Consider the following 19,725-nt stretch of genomic DNA (forward strand, 5'->3'; position numbering starts at 1 on the left):
GTTTTAATATACACTTTAATTCTGTCTGTCAATTATGCTACAGCAGAGTTCAAATAAAGGTCTGGGGATATAGAGGATGTAGCTACCTTTATTAAAGTACTTCTACTGTAAATAGATGTATGGGTCAGGAGACAGTTATCATTTGGTCTTGTTATTTTTTATGAGCCTACTACTATTAGAATAGACTCTAGTGTATAATGATTTAGATGTGTCATGGAATGTTACTTCAAATGGAAACTGTAAAGTGAAATAACAAAATTGAAGCTTGACCTCTGCAAAAATGTTCATTTATGAACTCCCATTTGTGCATTACATAGAGTATTACGGGGGACAAGTATAATCCAAGGATCCAAAAGCATTTTGTATATCCTTTATGAAATCCAAAGTCCTAATTAGATAATGGAAACTTAAGCATACAAAGAATGGAGGTTCATGTGTAGAACTTCAAATTTAACATAGGCATTACTCTTATGGTAATGGTAAAACATGTGGCAGACTGTTTCTTTGGTGTAAAGATCAATTGAAGGTTTTCCTGCCTCCCTGTTCTACCACATCTAGGCTCACACTAGGATTTACTACCTCCAAAGCTGTGCTAATGAAACTGATTGTATGGCTGCATTTTGAACATAACCAGAACTTACTTGAGTTAAAAAAACAACCGCTTTTGGAGGATTCTTTGGTACAAGTCAGCTCATCGATCAGGTTTAGAAAGCAGCCCACACAGTTGCATCAACTCAAATGTTACATTGCAACTCAGAGGCTGGAATGAATGATTGTGGTAGAGAAGGAAGAGAAATTCTATCACAGAAAGGTATAAAGAACGTTCCAAATTACTGTCTTTTGTCAGAGAGTCCCTGACATTTCTTTATACAGGCATATACTTCTGATTATACAATTTGTCAAATGCTGTAGATGTTTTGTGGGCAGTGTATAGAAACAGAATTTACTACAGCAGTGCAGCCACCTCCTTAGAGGAATCCATTAGGCTTATTGTAGCAATGACCATGGTCAGCCAACAGGATGTAACAGGAAGAAAGCCCCATACAGTGGAAAGCAGAGGGTGAAATTACAAGACAGAAATTATCAAACCCTTCTCATTTTTGTGCAAATTGTCACTAGATTTTTAAACAAGTTTACATCTCATATTAAAACATCACTGCCACCAACAAAGCTATCCCCTAGCACCATGCTGGCACTTGGGTTGCTGTAATCGTGCAGGAAGAGTGCCACTTAGTGAATCACTGGATTTTCCTTGGCTGTTTCCCATCCAACACTACAGGGCTTGGCTGGGTTTAACTCTCAAGATCAGGCAGGATCTCAGCCAAAGTTGCATGGCCACATATTTTTTTCACCCTCTGACCAGCTGCCATGTTAAAAACACAAGTTGCAAATGGCCAGACACATAATTCTTTAAATGCTCTTTTCTAGCATTTTATTGTTCTATTTAGTGTGTGAAAAATTGTTTTTGGCCAGTCACCTCTATTTATCAGCCACCCTATTTGCTCTGTAGTCATTTATGGGAATGGGATAATACTAACGTAGATTTTCTGTCATGGAAAGAACCAAAAAATTTCAAAATATGAAGTTTCTTCTACAATGGCCCTTGCTGAAGTGATGGGTATCCTGAGGGCTATGGGAAAGGACAAAAAAAGGAGATGTATATTTTAGAAAGCAGTGAAGCAAGCAAATGATTGTCCTACAAGCTCTTCGACAACACTGCACAGAGCTACCATATGCTTCCTAGTGCTCCCCTAACTGCCAGCTGTCTCCACCTTGCTCCTTCCAAATGGCAGTGAGGGCAGCTGAATTGCCAAAATAGATGTTTTGACCTGCAGTTATAGGCAGAGAAGAGGCTTGGAGTCAGTTGGATGAGGTACATCAGCCATATGTAAGTACAGCAAGGACAAAAGAGGGTCATATTGTTCCACTGCTGTCACACAAGGGTAACTCAGGAAAAATAACAGTACACAGGCTTTTCTGTTAAACTAGTAGAAATCAAAACCAAGCCCAGATTCCGAGCAGTATTATACATTCATTTTACCTTTCCTTTGTAGAAAAGGCAAATGTTAACCAAAGTGCCAGCCAACAGAAAACCAGATCTTCTGCGTTTGAATTCATGTCACAATCTGAATACATATGAGCCTAAACCAAATGAGTTGTCAACAAATATTCAGGCTGGGGAATCATAGAATCCTAAAATGGTTTAAGATGTAAGGGGCATTAGAGTTCATCTACTTCCAGCCCCCTGCCTTGGGCAGGGACACCCTCCACTAGGTCATGTTGCTCAAAGCCCCATCCAACCTGGCCTATATAGTACTAGAATCTATATTACAATCACCATATCATAATCTCTCAGAATGACCCAGTTGGCTTTCCTCTATCTCCTCTTGTCCTCCTTCCACCACTTCTGGTCATGTCAATGAAGAACCATTATGATAATAAGTCTTGATAGTTTGAGCTCCATGCCACACTGGGCCTCCTCTAGAAATGCTGGTGCTTCTCAGTAGTGAGATGCATCCCAGTGAGTGACACCCATCATACAGAAATGGCAAGTCCTCACTACCTTGGACTCAGAACTTCTACTGACACAGACCTACCGACACAGGAGGAATGAGTGTGCTTGTGTGTGTGTTTCTAAACTTCATCAGGATGTTGGATGAAAACCCTTAGAGGGCTTTCTCTCCTTAGAGGAGAAACTCCACCATTCTGCTAAATTACACTGATTGATTGATTGCTCCCTGCTCCTGTCACATGGCTAAGGACAGTATAGAAACCTCTGAGAAACCTAATGTAAGATACCAGCACCATTAACATAGTTGTAATGATTTTTTTTTCAATGCATTGTTATGGTGGTGTATCTGGTGATTTTTTACTATACCAGCTGGTATCCTAAAGCTTCCTTCTTATGAAACATTAAATTGGATAGGTTATGACTGCCTGATTTCAGTTACTCTCTAAGGTATGCATCTCCTGGGACATTTTACAAATGAATGCTTTTAATAATGGAACACATAATAGGCAGGTGTGACACAGAGTACAGGAATACATCCTTATCTCAGTTATAAACTGAAAGCTTGGGAGAAATGCTAATAGACTGTTAAAAGCCTTTAATTTAGTGTGGCTCAAATAAATTTTGTGTTGTTTGGGTATGAACTTAGAGATCATAAAACCTCAAAAAACTGATGAATTTGGGTCCATGACAGCCCTGAGACACTGAACATACCACAGGCCCTTGGAAAGGCAAAAGACAGTGAACTTACCCCAGTATCTTCCTGAGGATTTCAGGAGCAGAAGAACAGAGAACTAAGATTCATATGCTACAGCCAGGCCACCCACCAATTGGGCAAAACCAGACAGCAAAGTGTAGAAAAACCACTTACTTATAACTTACTTTAACTGCCCTTCATACAGAAGTAAGACTTGCTGAACCTGGCTCGTAAGGGCACAGGGTTTAGGGCATCTGTCTGCATTGCGTTCTTTAATACTTCTCGAATTTTAAACATACCTTAAGCACAGCTAAGCTGTCCTTAAGGTAAAAATCAGTATTTGTTAGAAGAGAAAAACTCACTGAGTGAACCTATACATACTCCAGGGAGACATTTACCACACAAGCTGTCAGTATTAGACCTCAGAGAATCTTCAAGATTGTTCCTTCACAGTACCCAAAAATATTCAGTTTGAGCCAAAGACAATTACCGTAACACATAAATTCAGAGAGATGTCCGTCCTTCCCTAGCTCTAATTCTCACAGACTAGATTGTTTCAGCTCTCCGGTCTCGAGGCTACCCAAAGGCAGTTCTAACAGCATGCCATAAACTTCAAGGAGCGGTTCAGTGGTCATAGATCATAATGGCATCAGGTGAACATCTTCAGCCCTGGAATACACCCAGGAGTGAAGTGTAAGGCTGGATTGCTGAACTGATACCAAATAGGGATTCTCTCTACCTAGAGTTTCTTTGCATTGCAAAATGGAACTGACTTTGTGCTTGGTATATTTGCTCTTTTATCTTTCAGAACACTCCACAAGTTCAGAAGTTCTTTGGTACAGAATGGTACAAACAGTGAATCAAGCTCAAGTAACTAAATAATATGCTACTTCCTGTGTAGGTACTGAACACAGACACACACACACTCATTATTTAAAACAGCCCCCTTTAGATACCCATATGCTGTTGCTTTTTTCGACTGATGCTTCCGCTTTGCAAGTGTCTCCTTCTGAACAGGAGATGCACAGCAGCTGGTGAAATAGTACAAAGTCAGGGGAGATCAGCTATTAGAGGAGTTAACTGGTGAAGCCTGGACACCACTAGGAGACATTTTCCATGTCACTGTGCATTCTGCATGGAATCTGTGTCATCACATGGGGCGGCAGTCTTGGCAAATCTGTTCCAAAGCTGAGTCTGCTGGCACTTTGCAACTACCATCATGCCTGCTGTCATTGCTCTTTGGCTGCCTTACTGCACATGGTATTCTCTTGTCACCTCTGCTGCCACACAGACACACTGAGCTAAGCTCAGCTCTAGCCTACCTACATAGTCTATCACTAGACTGAATGGTATTATTTTGGTCTTCCTTTTAAATGGTATTCGTCCATAACAGGCATCTTGTAAAAACAGGGATATAAGTATTTTTTGCTCTTATCCAAGAATAGAGGGAATAGGGGAGGAATTCCTGGTTCTCCTTAGACATAAATGTGTTCAAATCAGCTTGGTTCAGATGTTATTTTTTCACTGAAGGTCATTCATCAGATAGATAAAGATTCCCTGAACTTCAAGTATTAAACTTGAATTCCTTAAAGGGATACAGACCTTACTGGGAGCTGTAGTTTCTCTTGTGTGTAAATCAGCATACGAGCTGGTGTAAAGCTAATTTTGTATCTGTCAGAGACAGTTCCTTCTACATCAGACTGTATTCAGTGTGGGTATGCAGTTATAAAAATGGAAAGGCATGAGGACACAGCAGCCCCTGGCTCATCTGTCAAATGCTGGGAGCGTATCATGCTCCCTGCTGTACTAGATAAACTTGGTTTTCCTACTGTGCTAGTCCTTTTCTGCATTCCACCCTTTTCATGCATCCACTTAAACTGTTCGTTACTTTATGATTTTGAAGACTCCTTCAAGGCAGTGAGTCTGCTCTGATGCAAACTCTATACACGAAGTAGGATATTACTTGTCATTCCATTCTGCTGGCCTCATTTAGCATGGAGAGGATGCACTTGTTGTTTGCTGACCCCTCTGGACAGTACACAACAAATGTTAAAGGGATTTGCTCTTTATCCACCTGATGGGAGTCCTTATCAGTGTGATTAACTCCCTGTGCTATCACATACTTAAATACATCTTGAGGACTTTCACTTGTTTTTTTTTACCCTGAGTCTTCATGCAGCCAAACCCATTTTAGAAAGAAACTGGATTTGCTGTTCAGGGGCTCACAATAATGGACCACTTCATACAGCCAGCACATTCAGTGACACAGGTCTACAAGCTTCATGAAAAAACAGGATTTAAGAGTTGGGTTCATTATCCACATGCCATGTAACTGTGCTAGGACATAAAAAACAGAACAGGAACAACTGCACACTGTGGTATTGTCAGACAAGTAGAACTGCTTGGCTGCTGTATTTGTTCTTCCTTCTGCCAACTCCTGAATAAAGGGAAACAACATCTGTAAAACCCCCACTTCCTTTAGGAAATTCCCTGTCTCTGAAAGATTTCGTAAGTTCTTTCATTAACCTGCTATTGTGTATTGGATGCAGGCCTTTCTAAAACAAAACAAAACCGATTTCAATCTTTTGCTGTAGAAAATGTAAGATTATTCTTTAAATGTTCTCATTATTCATGCAATTATTTTCAGGGTCCAGCTTTTCCCTTCCCTTCCCTTCCCTTCCCTTCCCTTCCCTTCCCTTCCCTTCCCTTCCCTTCCCTTCCCTTCCCTTCCCTTCCCTTCCCTTCCCTTCCCTTCCCTTCCCTTCCCTTCCCTTCCCTTCCCTTCCCTTCCCTTCCCTTCCCTTCCCTTCCCTTCCCTTCCCTTCTCTTTTCTCTTCTCTTCTCTTCCCTTCCCTTCCCTCCCCTTCCCTTCCCTTCCCTTCCCTTCCCTTCCCTTCCCTTCCCTTCCCTTCCCTTCCCTTCCCTTCCCTTCCCTTCCCTTCCCTTCCCTTCCCTTCCCTTCCCTTCCCTTCCCTTCCCTTCCCTTCTCTTTCTGCTGGCTTTGACGTATTTTTACACCTCTTTTCTATGTATTTTACTCCCTTCTGCTCCTAGCTATGCTATTGCAAAAGAGAACCTCTAGCATTTAGGCGTAATGCAATGTTTCAGAAACCTTGCCCACAGCAGAGGCACCAAAAACACAAAGTCCATTTGTTCTGCTTGTCCCAGATACACCAGATGATAATGCACCAGATACACAAAATATGAAGACATGCACAAGCCTCACTGGACATTCATGTAGACAAAAACTGTGCTGGTGGTGGCTAACAAGCTCCCCTCAAGCATTTTCTTCTCAAGCAATCAGAAAACTTCCATGATACCAATATCAAGTAATTTTCATCATTTGGGCTAACCTAATCAACTTGATATGACTATAGATTTTAGATGGAACAGGAGGAGAACTAGAACAGTGCGGTACGACTTGGAGCAATTTTTACTCTAAACTTTACCAGACATTGTCTGGTTTAGTTTATCTTTATGGCTGGTTCCTTAGCTTCTGGCAAGGCAAGTATTTAAAAAATGAACATATGTTGCATAAAATGACAATGCATGTAAATTAATTATTTTACTCTGACATACATTTCTAGCACAGAGCTCTTCCTGCAAAGCAATCTCTATCTCTAGCGGTTCTGATCATGTGCTGTGAAGTCTGCATGGCCGCGTCTGTTAAAATGCAGCTGCATTTCACAGGTCATTCGCTACCTGTAAATGCAGAAAGCAACTTATATGAAGTAAAGATGAACTTTCAAATAACTGATCTAATAAGGGTGGGGAATATTGTGGTAGTTAGTGCTTTGGGAGTAGCTGTTAGGGTTCATAAGGTCTTTCTGTGGATGATTTCTGGATTTGAATTGCATAAAGTGCAGGTGCTATTTACTCATCTGCCTTGTAGGTGTGTTGTAGATAATTTCTTTTTACAGAATGTCAAGGATATACAAAGCACTGTGGTTAGTAGCTTGAAAGAGGGCTAACAATAATCCTACTTTTTGCTTACTGCTCCCCAAATAACCTTCCTGACTGGATTTTTGTTCTGAAAAACTGAAACTAAATGAGAGAAAATGGAATCAGAACTGCCTGAAATGTCAAATCTTAGGAGCACAGCTTGGAGAGCAGACAGATGGACCTAGCAAAAAGCAACCGCATAGAAAAGTGCTATAATCCGTCGGAGCAGCATGTTAGTCGAGAACAATCAGATTCAAAATTGTTCCTCTGAAATTTTCTCGCTGGCAACCAAACATTGTGACTTTTGTCATCGTGCTACGAGGATGAATCAGATGGGTGACAAGAGCCAGGGACTGGAGAGAAAGCAGCAGATGTGAAGACAGAAAAGTGAAGCCAGCACAAAATGCCGCTATCGCTTACGAGGGGAGGTAGTGATTATGGCATTAATCAACATTCCATAATCAATGGCAAAAACTCTGAGGAGTGCCAATGTCTATTCATCTTTATTTATGCATATGCCAATCCTTCTTTATAATGTTGTCCCTGGGAGTAGTTTCTAGGTTATAAAGATTGTTGCCATGAAAAGAGATAATCATAGTTCATGACCTGGAGGTGAAGGTAGTGCATAATAACGCTATTGTGCTCTGGGATGTACAGAGAGCTCTATAATGAGGGTGGAATGTAACCAAATACAGCATTCCAGCGTAAAGTCAACAATGCATTTGAAACAGAAAATTCTAGCTGTGCTATTAGAAATATGCTTTTGCCAGGATGTAATTACACAGAAAACCAAATTATATCACAAAAGTGATAGCATTCCTGACATCACCAGCCAAAAAAGTACTTTACCCCAGGAGCCTACCAGACCTGTGAACAATGGAAAGTTCTGTTGGAGGGCTGTTAGCCTGGGACTGACTCCTACCTTTGAGTGCCTAATGTTTAACTCTTTCCTTACCTCTTGAGCAATGCTTTGTGTTTTGCTCACCCCATAATTACATCCAATATCTGCCATATTAGAGACTGAGAACTATTTCCCTGCATAGTACTAAAATGTCCTAGTCATAAGCCTTAAAATTATCTAAGAGAGTCTGGCTTAGCAACCTTTGAGCCTGCTGTTTCCAGAAAGCTTCGACTCAGCACACCAGATAAGGAGGCCTCAGGGATTCTCTGTGGGTTTTGGCAAGGACTACACTAAAAACCCCAAACAATTCTGGCTTCTCCTCTTTACTGATTGCAATTTCATTTTCTTTTTCAGCATACTTTTAGAAGACACCAGAGTGCGTTTTTTATACTCTGACATACAGATAATAAGTTGTATCACACTAAGTTGGAGGCTGACATGTTGTTTTGAAAGCTGGAGTGTTAGAAGTTTATGGGAAGTCTGACTTAAAACTATAGCCTACACCATGCTCCCCAGGGGAAAAGACAAGGCTCCTTTAAAGCTTGGAAATGATGCTCCATTTGCATTGCATGGTATCTGAATATCTGGATTAAGTTGCTTTATGTGATGCTTTGTGACTGAACATAACCAAGTAAAACCATATGCTCCATAAAGTAACTTGTGAAATAGTCTTGCCTTACTCTGGGAATAGATGTTGCTCATTTACGATCCCCAAAATATTCTATGTCTGAATTGCTTGTAAGTAGTACAAGGGAGCTGGGCTGTACTTTGAGGCCAGTGCAGCAGCCAGACAGAATCCTGACACCGGTTCAGCTATAAAATGTGCTTGTAGGTCAAAGATACAAAACAATCTGTATCATGCTATCTTCTGGATCTAGTGTTTCCCAGTACAGATCTATTCAATATACAGGAACACTAAATCACTGTTCCTGGTTACGTTAAACTGAGTGCTATGAAGAGTATCACATAATTCCGGTTAGTTCTCCAAGGAAAAGAATACTTGCAGAATCCAGTTATTCTACATATCTACCTCAAGGATAAAGTAATCTCTTTGAAGTGATCCCAATTCACTTCTCCATAGCCTTAGTCCATGTCTGTTATTTTTGACAGTTAATTGTTTCCCATTCTTTTGGTGTGTAGTTTAATCACATCAAACTGCAATAACATATCTCAAATATCTCAGATGACTATCCTGTTTGTCTCTTGTAATAATGATTGGTAAATCCTAAAGCTTTCCTGACAAACCTTGAAAGACTCTATTAACATTTCTGTGTTATTTATGAGAGACCTCACTTGGAGTATTGTGTACAGTTTTGGTGTCCTCAGCATTAAAAGGACATGGAACTGTTGGAACAAGTCCAGAGGAGAGCCATGAGGATGATCAGGGGACTGGAGCACCTCCCTTATGAAGACAGGCTGAGGAAGTTGGGGCTGTTCAGCCTGGAGAAGAGAAGGCTGCATGGAGACTTCAGAGCAGCCTTCCAATATCTGAAAGGGGCCTATAAGGATGCTGGGGAGGGACTCTTCTTTAGGGACTGTAGTGAAAGGGCAATGGGTGATGGATTAAAACCTAAACAGAGGAAGTTTAGATTGGATATAAGGAAGAAGTTATTTACTGTGAGGGTGGTGAGGCACTGGAATGAGTTGCCCAGGGAAGCTGTGAATGCTCCATCCCTGGCGGTTTTCAAGGCCAGGTTGGACAGAGCCTTGGGTGAGATGGTTTAGTGTGAGGTGTCCCTGCCTGTGGCAGGGGGGTTGGAACTGGATAATCTTAAGGTCCTTTCCAATCCTAACTATTCTATGATTCTATGATACACCTATAGAAGCAGTTGGATGTTACAGAGTCACTGGATGTTAGTAAGATGGACCATAATTACAAAGCTAAGACTCAGACTGTAGTTACTTCAATATACTGGCTATGACAAAGAGATACAGAAGTTTGAAACACGGTTTTCCAATGGTGAAGAAGGCTTGGATTCTTGGATTCAGAATTTTCATTGAACTTTTTGCTTATATCTAAACTTTCTTTCTTCAATGAATGGCTGGGCATAGCTGAATACCCCAAACATGCTCCTTTGAGAACAGAACTGGAAAACACTGAGCAGTTGATAGTCAACCAACTATTTTCTTTGTTCTTTATTGTCAATAACATACATGAAATTCATATTTTAAAATAAATAAAGGGAAAGAGAAGAAAGAATAAATAATTTAATCAGTGGATTAATCTAATAATCTTATGGTAATACTGGCAATAACCATGGTTGGTTTAAAGCACAATGAGCAGTGCTTTTTGATTAAAACTGCATGGAAAAAATGGACACTCTGCTTCTCAAATATCTTAATGAAAATATTTTTTCTATCAGACACATCCTTTCCTAGTTGCCTGTGAATTAAGTAATACTAGCTAGAAACCAATGGCTAAGTTAATAAATCAAAAGAAGGTAATTTCTGATGAATGTCCAGAGGCAGTTCTACGTATTACGCATTGCAACCTTGTAATTAAAAAGTGTAGTCTAAATTCAAATATTGCATCAACTACCTGTTGACTTTATTAGCTCAGTACTTCTTTATTACTTATTAGATTTTTTTAGGAGGTACCCATAAAGATCTAAACCTCTACTAAGAGTATAAATCTGGAGGCAATGAACTCTATTTCATTATGGAGATTTATGTCTTCAACAAAAAAATAGATTATTTTGTATTAATAATAAAGATCTCTGCAAATTTCTTAGGGATTTACTTGACTATATCATCTTGTACAAGTTACTCTATTCATAACCAGTGTCATGTGCTTTTTAATGACTGAACATTCATCTTTTCTATTTTTCTAAATAAGAAATTTCAGAAGTCATATAACAGCTCACTGTGGATGTGTGTTCGCATGTATGTGTAGGAAGGTTTCTCTCTACTTTGCACTCAGTGAAGTGCCACACCAATCCACATACATCTCTTTTTTACCAGTGTTCCTACAGATGTCAGTGGCAGAAGTATCAAGCCTTGCTAATAAATGTTGGAGGAAAAGAGATAGAGATCCTGGCTTCCCCACTGTTCAAGGAATTATTTTTGGGACTTATTTCACCTCCAGAAGGAGGTGAGTGCCTCAGTATTTAGACTTCAATTATAGTGACAGGGACCAGATATAAGTGTCTTACCAGATACAGAATACTTATTCACATCCGACACTAACATAAAGTGATGAAATAGGTAGGAAAAGGAGGAATCAGAAGTAAAGAAATGTAGGAATGGATGTTCATTTATGAATTGAGTACTATGTCATTTTCACAGTATTTTCCACAGTCCTTCAGTTTCTTCCTAAAACATAATATGAGCAAGTGGCCAGACAACAAAGTAAGCAAACTCAAGAGCAATTATAAAAACCTTTGGTCTTATAATTTCGTATCGTAAAGTCCAATAGTAAGATAGATACTAAATGGGGGTGGAAGGAGATGAAATAAAGTTTATTTGACCTTTGTCCTTTGGACATCAGCTGGATGTTATCCCCCCCTGTGACTGATAAGCATAACTAAAAGGGAGCAAAGACATGCCAAGCATGTCCAAGTTCTTTATTTGCAAGCTTACTGTTTCCTTCTTAGAAAAGGAGAAACCTCTGCATTTTACATTATTAAGCTGCCACTAGCAAAAATGGTGCCTCCTTCCTGTCACACTTTACAGCAGACTGAGGATATGCAAATCATGATAGTATAGATTTATTTTCCCTTATTTCATTAAATACGTATCTGTGAGGGAAAGAGGCACAGCCAGGATTATTGCCTTAGAAAAATTTCATAAATTGCATGTGTTTTGCACAGACGTTTAGACACAGACTAAACATTCATCACTCCTTCCTTAGATTTTTTTTCCTCAGGTCTCTCATTTTATTTTTCTCTCCCCTTTGGCTTGTAAAAAGTTGAGCCATTTCCTCCATAAAATAATCAGCTTCTTAAAGTAAGAAAATAGAAGCTTCTGACAACTGTATATCATTATGGTATTCAAGCTACATAACATAATCCCAACATCTGTTTCTCTGTCAATTTTCCAAACCCTAACCTACTAATAATACGCTAGACGGATGGCAAAACCAAGTATCACACTATCTGGATCCTTCTGATTAATAAATGCAATAGGATGTGTGGCAGCTTTTGTGACAGCACGAAAAGAGAATGAAAAAATAGATGCAGAAAGAATCACAACAAAACCAGAGCATATGCCATCCATAAGCAAACATTAAAAGTAAACTCCAAATAAAATAATTTTAAGACCAGTAGTTTATCAGAGCAGATTTGAGACATTCTGTTTTTATAGTTACACCCCTTATAAGATGGTTTCTTGCTGGTTTGAAATCATGGCTGATAAATGAATTATCAGCTTGGTATAATTCTCTTTTTATAACTATGTCTAATGCTTGGGAAGATGTTCTCTTGATTGACCTTGACATTTCACCCTTGATACTTGCATCCTGGGACTGCTTTTTATCAGGGGCAATCATTTTAGTGTTAGGAATTCTGCAGTGAAAGCTGCTGCTATCTAGTCATGCAAGGACATTAAGAATGTTCTATTACATATGACTGTGACTTTGGTTAATGTGTTTGGTTAATGCTTAGGAAGCTGTAGCTGGATTTGATGAAATAATTTTCCCTAACTATATTGGAGCCATGGATGGAAAGGAGGCAAAAAGGGGCTGTCATGACATACCTTTCTATGCCAGACTTGAAAAGATCTTTCTTTTTCTCAGTACATGTAATGTTAATAATGACTGTAAGTACTTAAGAATGGCAAACTGAATCAAACTGGAGACCGTGCTATTTAATATCCTGAAAGCAGCATATAGGAACAGAAGCAGACAAGTAGACTATGACTTCTCCCAGGTTCTGATAAACTGTATGAATACATAAAGCTGGAGGTGGTATTCACATCTCTGTATTGAACAACCCATGCTGGAGTTGGCTTCTATCAGTTTAAGTAATCAGGTTTTGAGCTGCCTTTTCCTTGTGGTCTCCAGAGCTGTCTGGATGCTGCGACTTGGAAGAATTCATGCTATTATCTCATTATATTTTTAGTGTTATTTAATGTGAAAAGTCATCTGCAGCTGCCTCATTCCTCTTCATTGACTCTGCATCGAACTTCCAACTAATTTTAAATTGCACATTCCCCTATAACCCTAACACCTCCCTTTGTCTGTAACTGGCTTTATGACTGAAGGCACAGTGATTAAATGACAGTGATGACATGCCTGCATTGACTCCTTTGCTATGCACTGTAGTATATGACAGAGTTGTTATCTAAAACCTTTCACTGTATTAGTTGTCTGAAATAATCTTGCAAAATAAAAAGAAGCTCAATTTTTAGTGATGATAGAATTATAAGTATCAAAATGCAGCTGAGAATGGAAAAACAAAAAATGGAATGAAGTAGCAAACTTTCACGATAGAACACCTTCTAATTACAATAATGCACTCCAGGGCTCAAATTATCAAATGATAATTTACACCTAGGTGATTTGACAGCACTCGGCCTTTGGCCTTCTGCCTAACAACACAATAGGCGTAAATCATTACCAAGTGATTCACACCCTGTCATGTCTTATTGCTTAATTAATTTGTCTAAAAGGCTTTCCATGAGAACTTCTAGCAAATGCCTTTCTTGTATGTCTTTGAGTAAGGGGGTAAGTACCTGCCCTCTCTGTCATTCTCAGCTCTCATTCCAGCCTCTTCTGTCCTAAAAGTGTCCAGCAAATCTTTGCTTTTACAATGCATGCACTCATTTAAATTTATACTTGCATTTTGCTATCTCTTCTTTTAGGTAAGTTTATCTGTTGTTCTGTGGCTGCTTTATCTGTGGACCCATGGATGGAGGTTAAACTCATGCAGAGCCCAGAACAATTGGTCTTACGGGTCACTGGAAAATTGCACTCAAGCAATAAATTTGTTATTTTCCTTAACAACTGTATGTTCACTCAAGCAGGAATATCAACCCCATATATAATCTGTGAATAAGTGCCTTCCAGTACCTGAAGGGGGCCTATAGGGATGCTGGGGAGGGTCTCTTCGTCAGGGACTGTAGTGACAGGACAAGGGGTAACGGGTTAAAACTAAAACAGGGGAAGTTTAGACTGGATATAAGGAGGAAATTCTTTCCTGTTAGGGTGGTGAGGCACTGGAATGGGTTGCCCAGGGAGGTTGTGAGTGCTCCATCCCTGGCAGTGTTCAAGGCCAGGTTGGATGAAGCCTTGGGTGAGATGGTTTAGTGTGAGGTGTCCCTGCCTATGGCAGGGGGGTTAGAACTAGATGATCTTGAGGTCCTTTCCCACCCTAACTATTCTATGATTCTATGAAGCTATGCTGTTGAGGTAGACATTAAATATTTTCAATATAAATAATGCAGAGTGTACTCCTGCAACGATCCAGTCCTAAGTTCTACCAGTGTTCTGAAGGATAATGAAACCGACGATACAAAAAAAGGAGTTAAACAGATTCATGGAGAATATAACTACTGATAGCCATTAGACAGGATGATCCAGATGTAGCCTTGAGTCCTTAAACCACTGACTGCTGAAAAACAGAATGATTATAGAAGGGGAAGGTCATTCTAGTGCTGCTTTTATACTTCAGTCTTAGAATTCTCTTCTGACCCCTTTGGTAGGGAGAATGCTAGGTTAGATGGATCAAGAATGCAGAAAAGGCTTAGCTTATGTTCTTATGAAGACTGATAACCAGAATTTCCCAAATACTGTTTTCTGCTAGAAAAGGCAAAGAGATTACCAGAAATATTCCAAAAAGCATTTGCAATGGCAATATTTTTGATAGGTGTTTACTCAAGACACACAAGCCCTACCCAATCCCCCATACTACTTCCTTTACCAAATAATCTACTCATCATACAGGCTGCCCCTCCTAGTAACAAAGGAACAAAAAATATGTGACCAGGCCTTCCACACAGATTAATCATTGTTGAAGATGCCCAGAATCTGGAACAAAGAGCGTGGTACAAAACAGAAGGTAGGATACATAAACACATGACAATCAAGGCAAGGGAAAAGCTGGAGACCTGAAAAACATCCTTGAGTAAACAACAGTTTCCTACGGAAAAGCACCTCTCTGATATTTTTTCTTCCAAATTCCCTATGCTCTAAATGTTGGGTTTTTAAATACAGCCATTACTCTTGTGAATTAAAAGTAAAAAAGATATTTGGATCACTTTTTGTGAGTGAAATGCCTCTGACTCGAAAGCTGAAGTCGTTCATCTATTCTTGCAACAACAAGAAGTTGCAAGCCACCAGTGTGCATCTAGCACTTCTTATAGGACAAATAATGATGAGCTGACTTCATGCTTATTCAAATACTTGGCCTTTCTGGCTTTGACCGTCACCTAGAACTAAGCAAATATTTAATGACCATTTGCTTGTTTTGATTTTACTTTACTGCTTGTAATTTTTCATGATTTCTCTCAGACTTCATCTCTTGACTGAATAGTAACTATGCTGTAAAGTGTTCTTGAAACACCTCAAGCCATGGCACAGTGGCTGTTGACTGCATGGAAGTTTTTAATGTCTGTGTAGGTGAATACAGAATTAAGTTTCTGTCCAGCAGCATTTATTTTCTTGGGTACATCTGCAATTATAGTTAGACAGTATATTTTGGGAGACCCTCAATCTAAGGAAAATCTACTGTCAGGTTATAGCAGGCAAAAGAATGGATGCAACTTGTGGAAAACAGAAATCAGTTGAATAGATGAACAGTCACAGAAATCTATGAAATTTTCACTTCTGTCTTCAAAGGGGATACCCTCTTAGTATACAGAGATGTGTTGAAAAACATGTCCCTAGGGAGCTAAATCAAGACAATTCGTGTATACCGTAAAAATCACCTAAGAGTTTTGAGACAGTTATAGCTTGAGGGTTTGACTCCTTAAAAACTGAGGACTAAAGCCTTTTAGTCTCAAAGCTACTCTAAAATTCTTCCTTGATTACTAAAGCTATTAATAAATAACAAAGCGGTAGTAGCAATGCAAAAAATAGACACACGACTACATTTATCTTATTTCACCTTTTTGAATTTTTATCTTTGCAAAGGAAAGTTCACTACTTGCAACCTACCTTATCTCAAAATAAACACCTGCAAACTACAGAAATTTACTTCACTTCTTTGACAGCTAAAGAAGGAACATCTGGGAAAAGCAGCCCAGAATCTGGGCATTTGGGAATTTGATTGCAAGAGAATATAAATTGTTTCCTTAAATAGATTTTTCAAATTAATACTATTTTCTGATAATATCCCTTACCAAAGATACTTTCTTTCTAATACAATGCAAGTATTTCTTAATTCAAATTTCAGATGAAAGTCTTCCAACAAACACATTTGCATTTGTTCTCGCCTGTGCTTTTTTGTCGTTGACAATGAACAGAGCTTTCACCTTTCCACTTATCTGAGATTGAGTTTCCTCATATGGGTGGTGAGGCCTTGGCACAGGGTGCCCACAGAAGCTGTGGTTGCCCCATTCCTGGCAGTGTTCAAGGCCAGGATGGACAGGGCTTGGAGCAACCCACTCTAGTGGAAGGTGTCCCTGCCCACGGCAGGGGGTTGGAACTGGGTGAGCTTTAAAGTCTCTTCCAACCCAAACCAATCTGGGATTCTATGATTTGTGTAATGGTAAAGTCAAGATGATGTAAAAATTTGCGCCTCTATGTTTACAAGTGTATTGACTCTAATTATGTCAGGGTGACTGAGACAGATCTTCAATTGTCTTTCAGCAGATTGACACTCACTGTTGTCCTTGTAACCTTTTGCTACAGAGCCTCATGGAGGGTTTTAGTTTGTTTCGTTTTGCACAATGGAAAGGATGTTCCGAAGCCAATTGTGCAGTGGGATGCTTTGAAGAAGCAGGGGATTATATTAGCCCTGAATGTTATCAAACCTGTTTTCATTCAATACTGATAGAGAAACTCATAGAATTGACATAATATTTCAAGCAGTTAAGAAATATATGTCATGCAGGCTGTGAACATGCTCAGCAGTGTTAGAGAGCAGTTTGTCTAGACCTGATCACAGTGATGAATGGATGAAAACCATTTAAGTAATTTCAGGCTGTGAAGTGCATATTTCTGGTATTTAGTTTCTGTCAAAAAATTATAAAGAGCTAATAGCTCTATTTTCTAGATATTTACTTTCATATAATCTCTGCAGTAGATTGTTACTTTTATTTTCCTTCTGTATGTCACCTGCTTTGCATCATGGGTACCAGCTGAGGGTATGACTACACTACCACAGTGCTCCCTCTTCACACAATCTCCTTCAGCAGAAGCTGGTCTGAAGGCAGTCACAGCCCAACTTCTGCAGCCCACCCCTGCTATCTTGCTATTGCTACTGTCCAGTGATGTGCCTGCTCCTGGGACACCTCCTTTACTCACATAAGTCCGAAGGTGGTTGGGTCACCTGAAGAAGACCCACCATCCAGCTCATTTTGTCTCCAATAGATAACAAAGGTCATTCTATAAAGGAATTCCAAGCCAGATTTTTGGAAAGGGAAGATCAGGTGAAGAAGCAAGAAGGAGTAATGGGGAGCAGCTCAGGAAGGCATACTTTACTAGCTGATACAGCTGTATTACGAATTGGAGACAAGAACAAGCTCAGCACTTGAGCAGTCATGAAACCAGTTTTTCTAGGTCAGGAATAGCTTTTACAAGAAAGGAATGGCTGCAAAATACATTTACACATAATTAGTATTTTGAAGGAACAGCAGGAAAAATCCCCTCTTGATTCTAAAGATTTCTTGTTCATCACTTTGTCAAATATTTAGCTTGTTTAGGCACCTTGTATATAAAGTAGCCAGTTCAACCCATGCCTTTAGCAATTGTCACCTAATAGTTTCACACTATGTGTAGTGGTTCCTACAGTGCAGGAGAATATGTCTTGGAAGTAACAAGTGACTACACTTCTTAAGAAGCCAGGTGAGCAAGTCACATATTTTACCATTGTTGAAAATCTTTGCATTTAGCAGTGACCTTTATGAAGAACAGCCAGCCCAAGTAATCTGCTGTGCTCAAGTGCAGCAGCCCAGGTTACCAAGATCAGCTGTTTAGCCTGAAGGAGACACAGACCATGCAAATACATAATATTGTATAGAGCATGCAGACAAGCCCAATAGCGATTATTTCAAAGGCGGGTGTATAGAGATTGAGCTGTTCCTTTCATTCCTTTTATTTAAAAAAAAAAGAAAGGAATTTAATTCAGTGTCATTTCATCCCCTACAACTGTTGGAAAAGTACCCATGAGGCTGGCTATCAAGTTAAAAGAAACTTTATGGGGACCACCCAGAATCTGTCCTTGGTTATCCAGGGTAACAGAGCCTTAATGAAAGATTTTCTTTTTATCTTGTTTTTGTCTTAAACTTTAAAAGGCAAGAAGAGCCCTTTGAGCACTTCCACAGCTGCTCAGACACTAGCTTGCTCTGTCAGCCAGCTTGGCCCACACTCTCTGGTTTCCCTTATCTTAATGCTGAGCTCTCCAGTAGTAATGTTGAGTTCTCAAACCATAAACCACTTCTGATCTTTTGATTAAGAAAAACAGGAGGTCTGGGTGGTTGAATTTTGAAGATGCATCTATCTCCTGTTATTGATTCAGTTATTCTTCGCCTTAGAAAGTGCATTGAAAGTTATTGTTAACTGGAGGCATTTGTTTACTTCTTTCATTTCTCAAACCCTTGCTCTTGCATGGATCAACCTCATTTCTGCTCACTTCACAGTATGTTCTGAACATAAAGCAATAAATGCAGCTTTCCTTGGTAAAAGAAGCAGCTCTATTTGCCACACTGTCTTTAAAACGACAACTGAGTGGCAGCTTTCTTTATTCTGATTCTGAATTCAGATGATCCCTATTTTGTAAGTGTACTGACAAACAAAAAAGGGAGTTAAAACAAAAAAGTCTATATTGAAAAGTGGAAGATGACAGTCTATTTAGAGACACTCTGTTTTAGCTTTTTATTTGAGTACAAGGCTAAGTTTCTATTCATTAGATCAAATTTTACTGTTGTTACACCTGGCAACCCAGTCAAAGGCAGTGTGACTACAGACCTGCAGTTGAATTTCGAAAGAGGGACGTGGCCCAGTCAGAAGGATTAGCTTGCAAATCCTCTGTAAAGACTATATGCAGAGCAGTGGAAAAATGCTTTTAACAATGTCAAAATAGAATGGATGTTTGAGTGAGAACAGGGTCTCCATCATTTTATTCAGTTTGAATAGAAATTCCAGATTAGAAGTGCCCTCTAAGATTCATCAAACCTTTGGAGTATGATGCATTAAGACCCAGGATACTCAACAGTTTACAGGAAGCCTTGGAAAAGAGAAGAATCGTGCTTCATGACCCAAATGTTACAGCTTGACCTCTGAATTGCATCCCAGTCTCTGTCACCAGGACCTCCCTAGCTCTAGCCACTTTGGATTAAAAATTTTACCCAAAGGTTGATCATAAATATTTTCCCTTATCTTTCATTCTATTCTTTCTCATTATAGTTAACATCATTGCGGAAACAGAAGCTGAAAAGAGTTCATTCCATGCAAATGCCTTACAAGCACCTCTAGATTGTGATCATACCAATTTACATGCCTGCCATCTGCACATGAAAACCTTGTCTTTGCTGCAGCGAAGCTGACTTGCTGAACTTACAGTCTCTTGATTTGTACAT

Source organism: Lathamus discolor, chromosome 3 (genome assembly GCF_037157495.1).
Source record: "Lathamus discolor isolate bLatDis1 chromosome 3, bLatDis1.hap1, whole genome shotgun sequence".
Classification (NCBI taxonomy): Eukaryota; Metazoa; Chordata; class Aves; order Psittaciformes; family Psittacidae; genus Lathamus; species Lathamus discolor.